This window comes from Mytilus edulis, chromosome 3 (genome assembly GCF_963676685.1).
Source record: "Mytilus edulis chromosome 3, xbMytEdul2.2, whole genome shotgun sequence".
Classification (NCBI taxonomy): domain Eukaryota; kingdom Metazoa; phylum Mollusca; class Bivalvia; order Mytilida; family Mytilidae; genus Mytilus; species Mytilus edulis.
This window is the reverse complement of record NC_092346.1, coordinates 36,523,286-36,530,918: the sequence shown is the minus strand read 5'-3', so window position 1 is coordinate 36,530,918 and position 7,633 is coordinate 36,523,286. Positions and strand designations below refer to the sequence as shown.

General features: G+C 33.6%; 1 protein-coding gene across 3 annotated transcripts in view; it reads left to right on the top strand.

Moving 5' to 3' along the window:
- LOC139516381 (uncharacterized) overlaps positions 1-7,633 on the top strand; it is a 341,046-nt gene that overhangs the window by 101,838 nt on the left and 231,575 nt on the right. The gene's annotated exons all lie outside the window — the stretch shown is intronic.

The following is a 7,633-nucleotide window of genomic DNA, read 5'->3' as shown; positions in this document are numbered from 1 at the left end:
CATGTTGAGACATTAGAACATCTATTTACAAAATGTGTAACTTTGACATATTTCAGTACCTTAGTTTGTAGTATTATACAAAATGAAAAAAATTATCAAAATTTTAGTATGAATACAAATACATGTATACTGTTTAATATTGATATAGACTTGTTTCCGTATATTTATGGATATGTTCATAGTATTTGGGCTTGTAGATATATGCCAGTAGAAGAACACTTATCAGAAATACTTATGTTAAAATATTATAAAGATGAACTTTTATACAAACAATTAAATAATATTGTACAGTAGTTTCCTTTTGTTAAAAATAAAATTTAAATAAAAAAAAAGCACTATGATGAGAAAGTTGACAAAAAAACAACAACATCAGGATCGACCTTAATATAGGTGATTGAAATGATGTTTCAAATGTGTTTTTGCTATAGGAATTTTATTACATTTAAGTTGTAATCTATTTTTGACTCTATCCTTTGACTTCTTTCTTAGCATATGTATACACAACTAAACTAAACTCAAATCTTTTATAACCTGCTACTTTTTATATTTTGTTTTGTTAAATTGTGTGCTATTGTTTTACATATGATCGTTATTTTTTTCTATAAAGTCAACAACAACCTGAGTGCTATAAAAAAAAAAAAAAAAAAAAAAAATCACGATCGTGTTTTTGTAGCACTGCACTAAATTGGAATATATCATTATATTTTGTGTTTATTTAGTCTTATATTTCAGATATTCATTTGAGAATATAATATAATTGATATTGTCTGCTATCTGAATAATTTATTCAGTATTATTATAGTATTTTTATAGTTAGATACTCAACTTTTCTTGTCTACTGAAAAGTGTTCACCAATATTCTTTGTTGTCCGACATTATATACAAAACAATTTCTGGTCAGTTCGATGAGGATTTTATAAGTCCCTCAATGAAACTGATACTACAGGAATCCTCTCACTATGTAAAACAAAGCTGATCCACACAGAGGAAAAGACGAAAAAGAATGGCAAGTACATCTCCCCTAAATGATAATACCCTCCTTAACACACCATCCCCTCTCCCACACACATCCTCAGTAAAAGGTAATGACTATTTACTAGTCCTACAGAGTGTTGATCCCAATACTAAACGTAGCACCCAAAATCAGATAAAAATCCAAAAGATTCTCCTCGAGACTGTTGGTACCCCAAAAAGAATTAAACCACTTAACAGTGGGAAAATACTAGTAGAGTGCATTGACAAAACGCAGTGGAAACAGCTAAAACGCGTCAAACTCATTGGTGAATTACAGATTAGGACAAGTGTGCCCAAATCTGTAACTTCATCAATAGGAGTTATTTATAACGTGCCTCTAGACATTAACGTTGAAGACGAAGATATCGTGTCGGTGCTTAAAGCCCAGAAAGTTAGTAAAATTCAAAGGATGTCCTACTTTGACAAACAAATCGGTGAAAGAAAACCATCTAGATCCATAAAGTTATTCTTTCAGACACCCCAGCTACCAGCAACAATCAATATTTGGTACAAAACATATAATACCAAATTATTTGTACCTAAACCCATTCAATGTTATAAATGTCAGGGGTTTGGGCATATGGCAAACCAATGTAGAAATTAAAAAAGATGTATTAAATGTGGAGAGGAACATGAGAACGAGCAATGTACCTCAACAGATTTAAAATGTGTAAATTGTAAAGGTAAACATATGTCTAATGACAAATAATGTCCACAAAGGACCCAACAAAAAATGGCCCTTAAGCTGGTGAAATCTAAAAATATTTCACTACAACAAGCAACCAACCAGCGTAAAATCAATGAGCATCATAAAGAAAGCTCTAAAACAACTAACAAAACCCCCAAAGATCAGAGCTCAGTACCAGCCAAAAAAGATAAATGTACCATCCAAGACTTGGTATTTAGTGTTGTCATGCACCAGACTATGAGCCCTCCTACTAAACCCATAAACTTTACTTTAAAGTCAATTATGGGTTTTGTAGGTATAGTTGTAAAACAAATGTTTGGGTCAAATTTTGATCTTTCATTAGGTTTAGAAATGGCTAGTAGAGTTACAACTGAAATGATATAATTTATATATCGCCCAGTATAAAGTATTAACAATATACAATTAAAATGGCTACCAATTATACTATTTATTTATCATGTTTATTATTATTTAACATAATGTTCAGTACTGTTCATTGGAACTGTCGTGGCATTAATAACAATGCTGCGGAGTATATAGCTATGTCACAAATGAAGCCTGATATAATTTGCTTCCAGGAAACATGGTGTAAAAACGAACAAGACCATCCACATATAATAGGTTATAAAATAGCTGATTTTTCTGTACGTAATACTAAATCACATGGAGGTACAGCCATATATGTCCGAGAAAATCTTCCATATCTGAAAAAGAATATTAAAAGAGGGACGAAAGATACCAAAGGGACAGTCAAACTCATAAATCTAAAATAAACTGACAACGTCATGGCTAAAAATGAAAAAGACAAACAGAAAAACAATAGTACACATGACACAACATAGAAAACTAAAGAATAAACAACACGAACCCCACAAAAAACTAGGGGTGATCTCAGGTGCTCCAGAAGGGTAAGCAGATCCTGCTCCACATGTGGCACCCGTCGTGTTGCTTATGTGATTACAAATCCGGTAAATAGTCTAATTCGGTAGGTCACATTCATGAAAGGGAAGGGGATTGTAGTTACGACGTAAGGAACATATCCGATATCATTTGTGAAACGGTTATTCCATAACGGTCAACCAACTCGTGATGGTGTCCGTAAAATTTACGAAGGGATGATTTCAACTTCACCATTTGGAACTCTTGGTTTAATAGCTTCCTTGTGAGCAGTAACCCTCTATCAAGAAAATCATGATAGGAAATGCAAGCACGGGAATATCGTATCAATTGGGAGATATATACCCCGTATGCAGGTGCTGCTGGAATGTTGCTACTTAGAAATGGAAAGTTCACAATTGGAAAGCTGAAATCATCTCTTTTGTCGTAAAGTTTTGTTTTCAACCGACCCTCATTGTCAATTTCTAGATGTAAGTCAAGATATGAAGCCGACTTAACTGTATCTGTAGTATCCTTTATCTCCAATTCGATGGGATAGATGCGTTCCACATAGTCACCAAATTTTGAATTGTTTAGTGAAAGAACGTCATCTATATAGCGGAAAGTAGAGTTAAAGGATATTGCTAACTTCTTATCTTTCTTCCTAAGAAGTTCCTGCAAGAAGTCAGCCTCATAATAATAAAGAAACAAGTCGGCAAGTAGAGGGGCACAGTTTGTTCCCATTGGGATGCCGACAGTCTGTTGAAAAACACGTCCTCCGAACGTTACAAATATGTTGTCAATCAAGAAATCAAGCATCCTGATAATATCGGTTTCAGAGAATTTTTTGTTTGAATCAGAGTGATTCTTTACAAAGTATGATTTATCCCTCCCTAAGACAAGATACTTGTATCTACGTTGGCCATTCTTTTTTATGAAGCAAAGTAATACCAACTCTTTCAATTTGTCTTTTAGTTTGGAATGTGGAATACTTGTATAAAGAGTAGAAAAGTCAAATGTTTTAATACTGTTACAAGATGAAAGAGAGTTAGATTTTATGTACTCTAAAAGATCTTTAGAATTTTTAAGTATCCACATCTGATTCACGCCACCTCTAGAATAGGCAGTTTCACAATAACTTTGAAGCCCGTCTTTGATTGCTGATAAAATAGATGTTAATAATTTAGAAAGAGGTTTCGTGGAGCACTTGGAAGACCCAGCAATATACCGTTGTTTGTAAGGACACTTATGTAGTTTAGGTATCCAATACAGTGATGGAAGATCCAGTTCTTCATCTTTGGTTGAAATACCAAAGGAACAAAGAACAGACCTATGATTATCCAGGATTTCCTCTTTGGTAAGTGTCGTGAGGGTATATGTTGAGTTTCCAAGTGAATTGTCTATACCTAATTCGTTTATCAAGCAATTAATGTAGTGACTTTTACAGACAAAAACGATGTTATTTGGGGCTTTGTCTGCGGGGACAACAACATATTTTTCATGGAGGTCGGATAAGTGTTTAGCAACATTTGGGTCTTTAAAGATTGACGTAGCATGGGCATTGATGGACCCATTCAGTTTCTTGATTCTGATTTGTATTAACGACCTCACTGCCTTAATCCATTCGGATAGAGTGTCTACGTCTTCCTTTTCACGTTTAGCCCATTGCCTGGCATAATCCTCGACTGAGTCCATCAAAATTTTAAAGTTGTATTTCCAATTGATGGATTTAGGCTCACGATATTTCGGACTTTTCGATAACACATTTCGTAGAGAAGTGTTGTTAACAATGTTAAGGTCACCAGTAATAACGTGGCCAGCAGGATTATATATGAATTGGGAACTAGCACAAGTGCAATCAGGAGGTTTAGACTTGAAGTCGTCAATATCGAGATTCTGCAAAACGCGTTTGTAATTGAAAATTTTAGTTGCAATAGGTTTGGTATAGGTATAAGACATTATGGGTACAGACTGGTCTTTGAAATAAGGAGGTATTTTCGATTAAACTAATTTATGATGAAGGATATTGCATAAGTTGACGCCATCGAGACCTTTGTTGGCAAATGAAGGATTTAGAATAGATCTTTTCTCTTTTTCATCTTTTCCAATGCGGACTGGCTTGAAAAGTCTGTGACTTGCAATATCCGAAATTATAGCTTGAAGTTTGTATTGGTTTGAATGAGGGTTTGTAACAGTGGATTCCAAACATAAATTGAACAGAGAATGAAGTTTAGTAAGGGGTAATGAATAAAGTTTCGTGCGAATGTGATGAATACCTAACGGCTTTTGTATAAATGACAGCAAGTCATTAATAGAGACATCATGCAGAGAAGGTGATGTATAATGACGATGACCATGACTGCGTCTACGTCGAGGAGTCGAGTTGAAAATATTCATCACATTCACCGAGTTACACGAAGGACTAGATAGAATACCTATACCATCAATTTTGTCATTGCAGCCATACGGTGTTGCAGTTCCCAATTGTCTAATCCAGTAGTCTTCTTTTTGTCTACGGAGAGTCGTTGAAAGATTAGGATTGTTAGAGCTATGGTATATCTTTTCGATAATGCGAACTGTCAAAGAAACGATGGAATGATCGGGCTGATTGAAATGCATATTAACAGTGGCTTAGAAATATCATGTATTGAATTTAATTTTGATAATAATAATATTACACTGGTCAATCTTTATGACACAGCATCAGATACCAAACTACCACAATATAACAATATATTTGATCAAATAAAGGGAAAAGTTATACTATGTGGAGACTTTAATGCACACCACACTATGTGGGGCGGTAAACACACAGATACTAAGGCAAGAGAGCTGTTATCTTTCCTTGAGTATAAAGATATAGTACTTCTTAATGATGGTGCATGTACAAGATGTAACCCCAGTACATTAGAACTGGCACCTATTGATTTGTCTTTTTGTAATTCTAGTCTAGCTAGTAAAATAACATGGTCAGTTGACCTTACTAGTTCCTATGGCAGTGACCATCATGTTGTAAATATTAATTTTAGTCATAAACAAATGCAAACTGATGAAACTGAATCTGTATATAATTATAAGAAAGCAGACTGGGAGGCATTCTCCAGCAAGTGTAATGAACATTTGAGTCCTGACATGATTTTTGACAATATAGAAGAAACATGTTCAAGACTAACAAACAAAATACTCCAAATAGCTGGGGAGTGCATCCCAGTCAAATTAAACAATAATAAACCTAAAAAACCACAAGTACCATGGTGGACACCTGAATGCACTAAATGTGTAAAAAAAAGGAATACCAGTAAAAATCGTGCCCAACATTCAGGTCTTGGTACTGATTTCACTATATATAGAGAAAAAGAAAGAATGTGTAGAAAAACTATCAAAGCTGCACAAGCTATGTATTGGGAGAGCTACTGTAACTCGCTAAATAATGATAGTAAATTATCAGATGTATGGAAAAAAGTAAAATCAATGTTGGGTAAAACATTTAAAAAATTAAATTTACCAATCCTGTTATATAATAATACCAAATATGAATGTACTCAAGACAAAGCTGATATACTTTCTACAAATTATGCTCAAGTCAGTAGTGATGATAATTATTCTGGAAAAGATAGAATTACATATTCTATGTTCAAACAATTTACTGATAAATCACTGTCTGTCTTATTACTTTTTATCAATAGAGTTTGGTTTTTACAAAAACTTCCAAGTGAATGGAAACATTCCATTATATCACCAGTACTTAAACCTGGAAAAAAAACCACAGACCCACAGTCATATAGACCTATAGCCCTTACGTCTAATTTTGTAAAAATTATGGAAAAAATGGTTAATAATAGACTTCGGTGGTATGTAGAAAAAATTATTTCTACACACCAAATCAAAGTGGATTTAGGAAAAATTAGAAATACTATGGAACAAATAATTAGAATTGATAATTATATTCATAAAGCATTTCTCAAAAAACACTTCACAGTTGGTGTATTTATAGACTTCCAAAAGGCATTTGATATGCTTTGGAAAAATGGGTTATTAATAAAAATGGCTTCACTAGGTATAAGGGGTAATATGTTGGGATGGGTAAAGGATTGTTTTAGTGACAGAACAATACAAGTTAAAGTTCACAATACTTACTCTGAAATATTTATAATTCAGAATGGTACACCACAGGGTAGTTGTGTAAGTCCAACACTATTTAACATCATGGTGAATGATATATCCAATAACTTACAGTACTGTGCTATGTCACAGTTTGCTGATGACAGTGTCATATGGTTATCTGGAAAAAGCACTAAATATCTACAAAAAGAATACAAGAGGATATAGATACAATTAATACTTGGTGTGACAAATGGGGTTTCCTCATATCACAAACAAAAACTGTAGCTATGATATTTAGTAAGAGTAGTTCCCCATGTATTAAACTTAAACTTGGAGAAACCATATTGTCATTTGTTAAAGAAGTCCAGTTTTAGGTATGATTTTTGATTCAAAGCTCACATGGTTAAAACATGTACAATATATAGAAAGTAGATGTTCCAGGGTGTTGAACTGCATGAAATTATATTAACTGGTACCAAATGGGGTGCAAACTGTTTTACGCTTAGAACACTATATATATCAATGATAAGGTCAAAGATTGACTATGGCTGTGAAGTGTACAACTCAGCCTCCCACTCTGTTATGAAAAAATTAGATAGCATACAAGCACAAGCCTTAAGAATATGTGCAGGTGCACATACAACTGCTAGTATAAGTGGTCTACAGACTGAAATTGGTGACCCCCCATATGAGTTAAGAAGAAAAAGTCTTATTACTAAGTCTTTTCTTAATATATTTAGTCTCAATGACACAAACCCAACTAAAAAGAGTTTACAAGAAAATGCTATTGATGATTTTAACAAGGAAAAAATTAAGGAAAATCAAAAACCATATTGTGTTACTGCACATGATACTATAAATAAATATAATGTAGATACTAATACTGTATACAAATGTAAAGAGTTCCCAACCCCACCTTGGCATGTTCTAAAACCACAGGTCCGAACTGAA